This window comes from Agrilus planipennis, unplaced genomic scaffold (genome assembly GCF_000699045.2).
Source record: "Agrilus planipennis isolate EAB-ADULT unplaced genomic scaffold, Apla_2.0 scaffold12, whole genome shotgun sequence".
NCBI lineage: Eukaryota > Metazoa > Arthropoda > Insecta > Coleoptera > Buprestidae > Agrilus > Agrilus planipennis.
Genome location: NW_020439003.1, coordinates 2,729,853 through 2,743,592, shown reverse-complemented (window position 1 = coordinate 2,743,592; position 13,740 = coordinate 2,729,853). Strand labels below are relative to the sequence as shown.

At 33.5% G+C, this 13,740-nt stretch overlaps 1 protein-coding gene across 15 annotated transcripts in view; it reads left to right on the top strand.

Annotated features, from left to right (window-relative positions):
* The window catches only part of LOC108742888 (interference hedgehog), a 95,841-nt gene that overhangs the window by 37,318 nt on the left and 44,783 nt on the right, over positions 1–13,740 (top strand). For 2 of the 15 annotated variants that reach the window (XM_018478228.2, XM_018478226.2), the window contains exon 1: positions 12,549–12,891. The exons of the other annotated variants lie outside the window; for them this stretch is intronic. The gene's annotated coding sequence lies outside the window, so the exon portion shown is untranslated. Of the gene's footprint in view, positions 1–12,548; positions 12,892–13,740 lie in introns of those variants that run through there. 15 annotated transcript variants of the gene reach the window in all.

Below are 13,740 nucleotides of genomic sequence, written 5' to 3'. Positions count from 1 at the left end.
AACTACATCACCGAGTTCGACTACGTTGGGACATCGCAAGGGCGGCCCCGACTGGGGCGTCGGCCCGCGTAAGTGTTTAAACTGTCTATCGCATTGTATTGTTCTAATTGAGGGTTTTGTTTATTTCCTTACATGTTGTTTTACATTCATTGCCGCATGCCACTTCGCAAGATGTAACTCTCGAGGGGAACCCACTGGTTGCTATGTAAAGCTGGTAGGAGGAAATAGCTGTGAGGCTATTGGTGTATATATACATAATAGATTGAAAAATTGGTATATATATACACATAATAGGTGAAAAATATCATCATCCACAATAATAATTACATTCGCTGCTACATCTGTTTGAATGGATAATGTCTAGTTCCCTCCCATATATCTATTTTTAATTAGGGTTAAAATTTTCGGTATGTCGAATTCCCTCCTAATTATACATCAATTGCCTCGTAACGGCGGCGGATGACCTTGAGTGCTAATTGCCACTATAATGTCATAAAAAGTTGTTTAAATAATACAGCTTCACATCACATATTAATCTTAATATTATTCATTTATAGACATCACGATAACAATGATAATTTTATCAGACTACCCTTCTATTGGTCAAATTCAAGACAAACTAAAACTAATAAAGTTTTTCTAGAATCTAGATGATTGCATCAAAAAGCTAGACGCACATGAATTTCTAAACATTGAATTTGTTAAGGTAGTGGGAAACCATTTTAAAATTAAATAAATAAACATTTCATAACTGACATGTGTTTTCTTTCTGAAATTATTTTATCTTTAATTTACTGAAGTACTGAAGTGCACTGTAAATATATATTTATTTTCGATAAATAAAATCGGTAAGTAGTCCTTAACTTAATTATCGGAGTTGATATGAACGGGAGGGAACTCGGCTAGTACCCGGGAAAGAATTCGACTATCTATATTTTAACCAAAACTACCTGCGGGAGGGAATTCGGCATCACCGTTTGGATACTTTTATTTATTTTCATACAGTAGTGTTTTGTCAATACCGTTTCCATTTTATTTAAAACTATCTTTAACTCGTCCTTGCTAGATGCTAATACTGCTATATCATCTGCAACTCTAAGCATACTAATCATTTGCTCCTGTATATCTATCCCTACAGTTGTACTGTTTTTATTGATGTTGATCGCGTCTTCGATGTATAGATTAAAAAGTAGCAGTGACAGTGTGTATCCCTGTCTGACTCCCTAATATTTACTTCTCTACGTTGCAGACCCAGCTCTATAACTGTCTGTTACTCTTTATATAAACTAAGTATCACTCTTTTATCTTTGTAACTCATCCCTACATTTTTAAGTATATTATATATCTTGTCTCATTTAACATTGTAAAAAGCTTTTTCTAGATCTACAAATCGTATGTACGCACTCATTCTATTTTCAGTTGTTTTCTGTTTTCTCTATTGTTACCCGTAAAGCTAGAATAGCCTCCCGCGTTCCTCTATTCTTCTAAACCCAAATTGGTCTTCATTCTTCCCTTAATAGTTCTTCCGCCCTTTTTTCCATCCTCCTCTGTACAATTCTAGTTAAAATTTTTGACGCATGGGAAGTTCTAAATGTCTCGCACCTATCCGTGCCTCTCTTTTTAGGTATGGTTAGTACCACGATCAAACAATAATTTCAAATACTTTCTGCCTATTTTCGTCGTCAATAATTAAGTGCATTAGTACAATATTCGTCCACAACTTGAAGCTAATGTTACCTAATAAAAGATTAAATCAAACTTTTCTTGTTTGCTTTCCTGTCGTGGGGGCATCGAGTGGTATTAGTTCTTTGTTCAATTAAAAGTTGTATACAATGGGGAGGCGTCGAGCCCACATGTTAACGTTTCGCCTGAAGGTATGAGTTTCTTTTTTAGTTTCTCCCTGATGGACCGTTTTCTTTGTGTTTAAATAAGCAAACGCGAACCTTCGACCTACCTATATGCACCGGCTTAAGTTCTACTATTATATTACTTATATTAAACACCTACTAGCAATACGACCCACGCTTCACTATTACCATTACGGTTAAATTCATATCTGTGATGTTAGCACAATTATTGTCTCTATAAGGTACTTTTCGTGTCCTGTGGGCTGCGCCCCAACATATAATAGCTGCAGTTACTCATACAGGGTGTCCTTGTCAGGACAAAAAAAGAATAGTAGTTTCTAGAGAAACCAAGACATTTCGATTAAAACATACTATATTTTACAATTTATTTTTCAAACTGTTATTAGGTATTATACATTGCCCCTTGTGTATTTTGTAATACACGCATTAACGTTATCAAAAGAAGATACTTTTAAGCAACTAACTTGCAATGTCTATGCTTTGCAAATTATTAAAATATATAGGTAGAAGTACATCTGTTTTGTGCACACGGACCAATATGGCCTAATTAACTATGTTTTATATTTACTTGTTCATTATTTATTTATAAAACGTTTTCGCACGCGCTATTATGAATAAATTTAAATTAATGATTTATTCCTGACCTATTTGGAAAGACGGTTTTCTAACTGGTGCCAAGATATTTCCTCTGCAATTTTGGCCATCATAGTTTCCTATATGCGCAAACACATACGTACTATATGCATATATGTATGTACTTATTGGTCAATTCTACTAGACAACTTGCCAAATTCCTAACTTCGAAAATTGGCTCGACAAATTTATTTCAAAATAATTTTAGAGTAAAACTGTTATATAAAACATATGTTGTCCTTTTTTTATCTCGGAAGTGATCAACTTAGGGAAATTGAGTGTTGTATAAGAGATATGCCGTAATAAAATGTTGACTTTGTCCCAGAGTCGATTTGCTCCCACGAGCATAATTTTAATTGTTTTCAATTTTGTACTTTTTGATCAGGATTTTTTATATCTCATTTGGGAACGAGAATCTTCTAACATTTTTAAGTGGGAAACTGCGAAACTTAAAACTTTATCGTTTTTTTTTTTTTCTATCTTCAAGCCAGACACAAACTAGGGAAACATTTATAAACGTAAGGTCCCAGCTTTGAATGAGAACGTTAGTCAGTTCGTTGTGTAGTAAAAGTACCTTAACTCTCTATAGTTTTATAAGTACCATTTCAAAGTTCTTTGTCAAAATGTAGCCACTTAAGTGACCAATTGATATTTATCGATGATTTTTTTCTTTATATCGAGTCATTTTTGACATAATGATGTATCATCACAAGTAAATGTACTTCTGAGCCCACATGGATACGTATGCATATTTTAAACCAAATGCCTACTTAGGCTAACGAAAAGTATCAAAGGCATTCCTCCTATCGATGATCTTCGAAAAGGTAGTGGTTATTCTTGAGTTTATTATGTAACGTTGTACACACACAGACACTATATTGAATGCCTACGTAAAGTGTTAAACAACCTCATGGAGTTGTGTATTTTCGAGAGGTGTGTGCAAACAAATGTACGAGGGTGGATTGATAAGTTTCCGGCCTAACCAAGAGATGACGCCACTAGGCCTACCTTGAGGTGACATTCTATAGTACCATCCTTGGATAGCTTGTAGCTATAGTTTNTTTTTTAATTAACATTGAGTCATGAGTCAAGTAATTTGGAAGTATTTATTCTTTACCTTTGGAAATAAAAGTTTCTTGTTTGTTTCGACTCCGTTTATCGGTCGCTCTCCTTGAATAGACACTGACAAATTACTCGAGCAATGAAGCTTAACCAGTGTCCAAGCATACTAGAGGATAATGATATACAAGGTTCGAAATTTCGACTGTTTGCTATGGTTTACCTGTGAGCCTGATGTTCAACTATTGGCAGTACGAAGAAAAGTATAAATAAATTTTAATCCATATGAAATTTTGTTTCTTAACTCATTGGTAGTGATCGATAATGATTCAAACTTTTTCAAATCGAAATTTTCAAACCTGATAGCCGCAAAAACTATTACAACAGATTTTAGTAAAATTGTCCTTTTTGCAAATTTGTTCTGTGAATCAGGAAATTGTTTATATCTGACCTGTTTGGCGTACCTACATCATTTTATTGCCCTTGTCCCTTGTCTGTTTAATACTTCTTCAGATAATAAGTATTATAATGCTACTGGTCTATCGTCCCTACCTAGTAGTGTTATTACTCTTCAAACTACAGATATTTACTTCTCGGAAATCTAAGATGATCCCGCCCTCTATCCTTTAGCGGGAAAATAATTGTATGAGTAATAGCAAGCAGATTCATGCAACATTCATTTATTTAATACAACATTCAATACAGCATTCACATAATAATACATAATATTCTGCTATTCTGCATAAATAGAAGACCGTGTCGATTTTCTTCAAGAAAATGGTTGGGTAATCAATAGAATAGTACCCGAATTTTCCAAATTCGTTGGACCTCTTAAGACGATTCCCGGTTCTTCATGGACGAATTAATTAAAAAACGTCTTAAAAGTTACATTCGATCAAAAAAATTGAATCAAATTGTGATTTTACATTTTTATCATAATGTTATTGATAAAATTGATCTTAAAATAGTGATGGAGGAATTCATTTCCAAAATACGAAACAAGAGTAGCAACTTTCTTAAAAAATTGCATCTTGTGGACAGAACATTACGTTTCTAGTTGTATGCGTCTATTTTATCTGGCTTTAGGAATAGTTTTTGTCAAAACTCAAAAGTTTGTGTAAGGTGAAACGAACGTCTTCAATAATTATGTAAATAAGTTCACGAATATTAAATTTACAGTAATAGTTCGGAAATAAACGTTTGTAATTCAGGTAGGCTTGCGTGGGCAGCTCCTGATGTCTCAGTTTACTTTAAATTTTCGTTAACAATTTAATTTTACCTTACTTTATGTATTTGCATTATTAAGCAACAAAAAATGACGGAAGCTATTAACTTATACGAAAGAAAATAAAAGGACTTTTTTTCGGTTTCAAATATGTACTGTACTAAAAAGGGAAAGTTATTTTCATTTCTATTTTTAACTACCGTTTTATGGAATTAATAATAAAATAATATTACCAAGTTCATGAATTATGTGCATATTTATAAAAGGAATTTACGTGTGTAAAAAACATATTAGGAAAATCGAGGAAAAAGAGGTTTCAAGAAGAAAAGTTACCAAAGCTTGAATATTGTACGTACTTGAATATTTATAGTTACTAGATATAACATTAATAATAATTATTACCCTATTCGTTATCGTTATTAAAATTTCGTTGTCAGTTGTCGAAGAAAAGTATAATATTAATGATACTTACCAATTGGAAAATACTTTAAGGATGGGTTAAAATTTGAGGAATAAAATTGTGCATATTAAGTGACACATATCAGATACAAACATCTAGTTCCTATCTATCATAATACGCTATCGATGCAAGTTTTACTGAGAATTACGTACTCACATATTTGAAAAGTGATGGATAATATTTTAAATTTTCATTTGCTATATTCTTTATCTACAAAAATCCGACGTCATCCTAATTCTTTTTATTTTATTTCTAAAATTTTAATTTTTTTTGTGTAAGAAGATGGATGTTAAATTGAAAATTTGTCTTATACAATTTTATAATAATCTGTGTGAATGAAATCCAATAATATATCTTTACAATAAAAAGAGATGTGTGCAGTCGCTACTTTTGGATTTTTACAATTTCCTTGTAAAAGCCTACTAAAAATTAGGCGAAATGTCGGATGTTACATAAATAAAGAGTAAATTTATCATTTGGTATGAGTACATATTCCTTTCATGAAATTAAACAATGTTTTACTATCTTATGAAGTGTGCTTTTAAGTGAAATTTACATTAGGATTAGGAATCCATGCCTGTCCATAATACCATTGTTTCATTACTATGCACTCAGCCTCTTGTTATCTACTCAATTTACATACGCGTTGCTTCAATGTTTATTTTTGGCATGTTCCGCGGGCATATTTTTAATAAATATCGCGAAGAGGACGCATTATAGTTATCTATTGAAAATCTTGGGTGCCTACTAATTTGTTAAGTAAACAGAAGACTCATTTTCGCTCTTCTTCCTCTGGAATAAAATTATTTTGAGAACGTGTCCGTCGTAATGAATATCAACGACATTATTTGAACGCGACGCCAGGTATTATTAAAGAGCATGCTAAAAATAAACAAACAAACATATACGGTATGATTTATTTATGTATTTATTTAGTATGACATACGCCGTTTCGTGAATGCTGATATTTTCTATTATTAACTGCCGATTTCGCATTAGAATAATATCAAATCGCGTAATATATCCATCAGCATGACAAAATGTATTCATCATCATCATCATAAGGTCGTCAGTTCTAAGACTGATTGTGCACGCACCTCCACTCTTCCCTATTCTGAGCTAATCTTCGCATTTCCCCAAAACTAGAGCAAGCCACATCCTTAACCATATGCGAACAGTAATCTAATCTAAGTCTTCCTCTACTCCTCTTAACTCTTGTTTCTGACTCTAATATGTCTCTGACTAGCCCTTCATGCCTGAGACTTCTTATTGACTTTCATATTATCCGGTATCCTCATCATTCGCCTGTAACATCACATTTCGAACGCTTCTAACCTTTTCTTTTCCGCCGCGCCCACTATTCATGTTTTGCACCCGTACAGCGCGGCGCTCCAAGCATGCACCTTTCAATATCTTGTTTTAATTTCTAAATTAACCGTTCGCGGGCATAGAAGGCGACTCGACCCTGCGCTATCCTCTGACTTCCTAAATACCTAAAATCAGCCACTTCTTGTAATTTTTCGTCTCCTGTCTTTATATTTGCTCTTTCCCTACTTTTTCTTCCCTTGTAAACCAGTATTTTTCTTTTACTTTTATTTATTTTCATACAATACTGTTTTATATTGTTGGTGTTAGTTTTTCTATTTTCTCTGGTAGAACTACCCAGCACTCGCGGGTACGCAGCTTAATTATCAGGTACCCGACCGGACCCTAAAAATGGTGCGGACCGCCTCGTACCATATCCAAACAGGATACCCGCCCTATCTCAAGCCTATCCAAGCTCTGGTTCTTGTTTTTCGACGGTAGGAGTCCTTCTCGTCTCCAAATTTCGGGAAGTTCTTGTTCATGAAGTCCCAAATAATGTTGAGATACGTTTATTTCAATTTTTTACAAAATGTACTCTACCCTCTAGGGACCGCCGATTTAGAAGACAAACTGAACAATTTCGGGAAAACATTTTACACTAATTGTGTCTCCGTACGGTAACTGCAATTAATGCCAATGAAGGGAATTGAGAGCGAGAAACTTGCTCGACAATACGTCTTGAATTTGGTCTTATTCTTGCAATACTTAACCTGATAATTTAGAAAAATTATGGTAATATACATATAAGTATCTAACATGTGCTCAAATTATCCTTAGCATTGCGACATTTTGATTTCTTTTTTGTTTTTTGATTCTTCAAAGAGAAGATCGAGAAATGAATATAAAATTGCTTTCTCTTTTGCTGTTAATCGAACAAATGAGTTAATTTTGGAATACCAGGTACATCTCACAATAAAGTTAAGTAACTATGTAAATATAAATAGACGAATTATTCAACAAATATTTGAGGTATTCTGTACCTGTTTAATACAAAAATATTTATTTCAGGGCATTCTTCAAACTATATTTTTATTTAATTATTATAGATTAGATATTTATTTCTGCATAAGTTAGTAATGAATGTATTGTTCACCCGAATGNCACGGTTCTCTAGTGTCTACATGCAGGACTTTAAAAATCTCGACAGCCTAACTTTAGAGTTAATTATTTAAAAAAATATAGAGACTTGAAGATATCAAAATATATTCAAAGATATGGACAATTAGGGGAAGAAAACGAAAAGGCCAGAAGAAAATTCAAAAAAACCTTTTTTATTTTTTCACAGGACCAATAGAAGCACATAAATAAGAATTTACTTTTGGTCACATAAAATTGAGTAAAATAATTAAATAAATGACTTGAGCGCTCAAACATGAACTTAACTACAGAGTATACAATTTTGTAGATCATTTTATAAACGCCCTCTAGGAAGAATTTTGCAAATAGTCCATGCAAGTATGGTGTTTCTGGACATCCTGTGCCTATATGTAGGTACAATGTCATTCACATATTCGTAAGGATTGTAGGATAAAATAGGCGTACGGGTCGACAGACAACATATGGGTAGAGTGATAGGTTTGACAGGAACGGTAGACCAGCTTCAGCATGCCAAGGTGTGGTTTCAATTTATGAGGTGCTATTTATTGTACACAATATTGGTAGGTGTAGACATAAAATGAAGTACATCAGCACATAATTTTACTTGCATAAATTGTTGCTAGGACTTAATAAATATTTAGTTGAAGTATACAGGGGATCGGCCTGGAAAAGAAACAATGTACCAGGTGCCTTCCAGAAGTTCAGGTGTAAAAAGAATTTCGTAATAATTACTAATCCTTGAAAGTAATTTTCCTTGTGAGAATCAATCCCAGCGTTTTTCCCATCAGTCTATTTATTAATCTTTAAAAATCATCTTCGACAAATGCATTGAGGACTCTTGGGATTCTGCATGGATCTCCTCATTGATATTAATATGGCGGACTTTCAGTCGTAATTTCACTTTTGGAAATAAGAATCACAGCGGACAAAATCCGGCATCTACAGAAGGTTCGAAATCATATTTTTGGAAGTCAGAAATTATTGAACAAGGGGCGTTGTCTTGGTTCAGCTACCGTTTCATACTTCAGAGTAAAACTGATAACTAGTTAACATACGTTGTGTTTCTGTGGTAGGTACTCTTTAAGTTTGAAACAAAATTTGATGCAGATTCTTTGCTGTATTAGGGCAAATAAATAAAAGCCTTTAAGTCTTTAAAACTGTAACCCCGTTTTTTCACAATTTTAGTTTTAATAGTTTTAGAAGTAGAGAGAGACGAATATGTCTTTGGAGTAGCTTTTTGTAAGTGATAAAGAACTAATTTTTAATTGATTGTCTAGCATGTCTCATGCAGTTTCAGATGTCATAAACTCCTGTCGTTAAATGAAAGAAACATTCTGAAAACTCTCCTATAAAAAGTATGGTACAAAGCGACTGGTTAAAAATGCAATAAAAAATCTATAAATATTAACTGTTATAACTATGATCGTCCAACGGGGACAGGAATGCGTTTTCTGATTTACATGGTGCTTTTATATCGTGTAAGATTTATGAACACCTCTTCGAAATAAGCGAGATTGGATTATTAATTCATTTTTATATACCTAAGATGTAATAGACGTAATAAAAAAGTTCATGAATAAATAAGTTTATATTTTTGAAATTATGTATAATGTGATTTTCGTGTGACCAAAAACAAAAATGTGAAAATTAGATCACTGTAGTTATTATAATAGATGCAAGGTAGATCTTTCTTTAAACTTTTAAATGCATTTTAAATAAAATTTTTTTAAAAGGATTTTATTTTAGGTCCTTAACTAAACCAGTACTGAAACTTCCACTATAATGTAAGCCATATCATGTTATAGCTCTTTTGTTAAAATTGATTAAGGATTTTATTCTTGAACAGGCTTCATCAATCGGTGTGGTAAAGAATAAAACACGTTTACTCATAAACAGCAGTCTTAAGTTTTTAATTTTAATGTAAAATGGTCATTATGTCCATGTAATGGTTCTTAAAGTTATCTGCGCGCCGTTTATACTGTTTTAACAGTTTTTACACGTAATCTGTTGTGACCTTTTAGAATAAAACTCCTTTAAAGTTAAGCCCAACAATATTTTTTTTGTATAAACAACAACATATGGTTTCTATTAGTAACGCAATTTATATTACGTTATCCTACGTTCCACCCACTGATTGGCATACTTATTGCAATCAGGGCCATGACTTTGCTGTGGTATAATTTTCTACGTTTCTACTCATAGTTTACGTCCATTGAATGAGCAGGTAGAATAGATAGAATACGTATAATGTAAAAGCTTGCCCACATTACCTTTCAGCTTTCCTTTTTAAAAACGCACCGCTTTGTAGGCCAAAATTTAAAATAAAATACTTTCCCTGCAAAAGTTAACGATCGACACAAGTCACACAATTTTTGGTTGCGTCTACCTGTCCCATAAATCACTCCCACTATAACGTTGCAAATGGAATTTCGAAGACTACATTTTTGTAAGTTACCTATAACATTATTATGAGGAATATCGAACTTTCTACGAGGTTAGTCTACAATCGATGAATTTATTATTCGGTAAGGATTTTCATGTAATTTTTCAATACGGTCCTTCTTAAGTCTGTTTTATATTTGATTCACAACTACTTTAATTTTTTTTGTCTTAAAGATTATACAATAATAATAAATTCTGGTTACGTAATAGTTGAACCTCTGGAATTTGATATAACAACTAAAAGAAATGGCTTAAGTTGATAATGAAGTCTGGAGACAAGGTGTTTTGAACTTGGAATTTTTATTTGACATCACAATTAATTAGCACGTATTCTCTAAAAAATTTCGGGTTTTTTCGCNTTTAAACAGATTATCTTCAAGTTCGAAATAATAAAACGGTTCGTATTGCAGTTCGTCGTTTGAAGAGATAATTAAAAATGTATTTTACATCGCATACAAAATTGAGTCGTTTATTTTTTGCTACTTGGAATCCCTGCCATGTCGAGCTATTTATATATGTGGTGTTTCCTCATTTTTAACATACTTCGCGACATAAACAAAATAGGCGCCAAAATATATGTTTTAACGAATGCAGCACTCCAATTTGACGTAAGAACACATTGTATCTATTTATTGCATACTCAAAATTAATTTTTTAGCAGAAGCAAAATAAAATGTTAACTTCTTTCACCAAGTACTATCGACTAGCAATTTGATAATCTAAATCTATTAAAAAAAAAAAACAAAATAAATTGACAGCCCTTTATAATTACAATTTTAATAATTAACAGTAGTACATGGGTTTCTTCTCTTTTTATTCGTTATAACGTTTATATTTATGTGACATATCTATTACTGTTGCCATTTTAATTTTATGTTGTGCTGAAAGGTTATTTCTCTAGTCATCGGTCTGAAAGTGCCCTATTTACAACGATAAAAATAATTCGAAAGCAACAACAATCGTTGCTATTAATAAACATTCTATGTACGTTGGAGATATAAACTAAAAATCTATATGTATAAGTATATCGGATGAGCAATAATGTCTTTTGCAACAGCTAAACGTAAGAACAAGTAATGCATTTTAAATTACGGTAAATACGCATTGTCAGTGTAGGTAAGTAAGGTCATCGGCAACCTTCGATTCCACTTGGTCCGTGTCCTCAATTTTTTAATGAGGAAGTCGGAAAGTAATGCGCTATTTTGATTGCACCCGTCCGGTCGTTTAAAAGTGACAAAGCTAACAACAAAAACAAATTAAATCACTTTAACGGCCCCAAAGGTAACGGGGTGAACATAAATAGTATTTCAAAGCGCAAACTCTTCCAAAATTATTTCACAATTTCCAGTAATGAAAGACAGCCGCACGTAGAGAATAACAAACCGCAAAATATTTTACGACTTTTCTTGACAATCTGCCAATATTCATCTCTGTTTTGTTCCCGTTTAAATGGTGCTTTCCACATGGGCAAATGTTACAAAACGGCTTCTTATGACTCTATTCACATTTTTTGAAGTAGCCTCTACAAGAAACCGATCGCGATAAAAATCCACTTAAAGATTCTTTTAAAACTTGTTTTTATCATTTTAAGCTTCTTATTTCAGTTTGCCACACCAAAAGATCCTATCGAAAAATGCTCTTCTAATGTTGGAATCACATTAAAAAGCCTGTGAAATATTTATTATGCAATTAACTTTGTACAAATGTTAAAAACCTTTTAAAAATTACTAGCAGTGTCTTATTTTCTCGGTTTAAAGATCTTACTAAACATCCCCATAACTTTTTGTTTAATTATAACAAAAAAAGCATTTACTTCTAATTTACTACAATTTCTGAGTACACAGAGGCAATTTCGAGGGTTCTATAGGTTGTGGTGTAAATTCCGTCCGAAATGCTCTAGATACCTTCTAATGGTATGCAAACTCCGTAGGGAGGATTTATATCGACTCGTAAACAGAAAAAAAATGTTTTTTTCAGATAAACAAAAAGGGAGACGTGGTAATGACAATATACACTTCGTTTGTGTTGTCTTTTCCTACCGCCGTCATTTAAGACCATTTTAGTTTTATTTTAATATTTAACCAAATCACGGTATTACATTTGCCGTCCCATTAAATGCACTTGGTGGTGTATATCGGTCCCAATTTTGATTCGCTTGGGGATGGAATTTACACTGAAATGTTGACGCGGAACGGAATCTACGTTTCCCGTTTTTCTGTTATCTTTAGATAAAAAACATGTACTACTTAATTTAATTTTTCATTCGTGGTAGTGCAGATAGGTGTATTTTTGACTTGTCGGAACATAGTTATAACGTCTACGTTCGTGTAATCTCTCTCTCAAGTTATAAATACCAACAGTTGCAGGAGGCTGTAAGGATGAGCGCAGGTAGTTTTATTTGAGGGTAGACAATATAACAGGTGACAGTTTGTCAGTGCGGTGGTTGGACCGAGTCGGCGAGGGCACGCGATAAAGTCAAAGAAGAAAACGGACGACGAGTCGACCCCCGCCCGTCCACCCTCTTGTTCATCCGATATAACTTAACGGCTGAGAAGAAGTGAAGACGTGTTTATTTCGTTAAGTGACAAATTGGGGAGCTATGTTGCCAAAGTACCGTGGCGAAAAAAAGTAGGCCGTAGAAAATTTATGTTTACATGTACGACCTTTTCTTCCTGTTCTCTTTTGAAAATAAAATAAGCACTAAGAAATGTGTGTCAAATCTAATAAAAGGGATTTTTGGGGTAAGTTTATTAGACATGTTTTTAGTCATCATCATCATCATTATAAGGTCATCAGTCCTAAGACTGGTTGGACACGCACCTCCACTCTTTCCTATCCTGATCTAATCTTCGCATTTCCCTTAAACAAGAACAACCCACATCCTTAACTATTTGCGAACAGTAATCTAATCTAGGTCTACCTCTACCCCTCCTAACTCTCGTTTTTGCTATTAATATGTCTCTGACTAGACCTCCATGCCTGATAAGGTGTCCTACTAACTTATCTCGCCTATTTCTTATTGACTTCCATAAAGTCCTCTATTTTCCTATTCTTTCTAATACCTCTTAATTTCTAACCTTCTCTATCTACGGTATCTTCATTATTCTCCTATAACACCACATATCGAACGCTTCTAACTTTTTCTTTCCCCGCCGCGCCCACTCCCCATGTTTCGCACCCGTACAGCGCCGCACTCCAAACATATGCCTTCAACAATCTTCTTGCAATTTCTAAATTAACCATTCGCGAGCACAGAAGTGACTTCTTTTTATTGAAGGCGACTCGACCCTGCGCTGTCCTCTGCTTTATATCTCTACTACTCCTTCCGTCCTGACTTATCTGACTTCCTAGATACCTAAAATCGGCCACTTCTTCTAATTTTTCGTCTCCTATCTTTATATTCGCTGTATCCTACTTTTTCTTCCCTTGCATACCAGTATTTTTGTTTTACTTTTATTTATTTTCATACAGTACTGTTTTGTCAATATCCCGCTTTCATTTTATTTAAAGCTATCTCTAACCCCTCCTTGCTAGATGCTAACACTGCTAAATCATCTGCAAATCTAAGCACATTAATGTTTTGTCCCTGT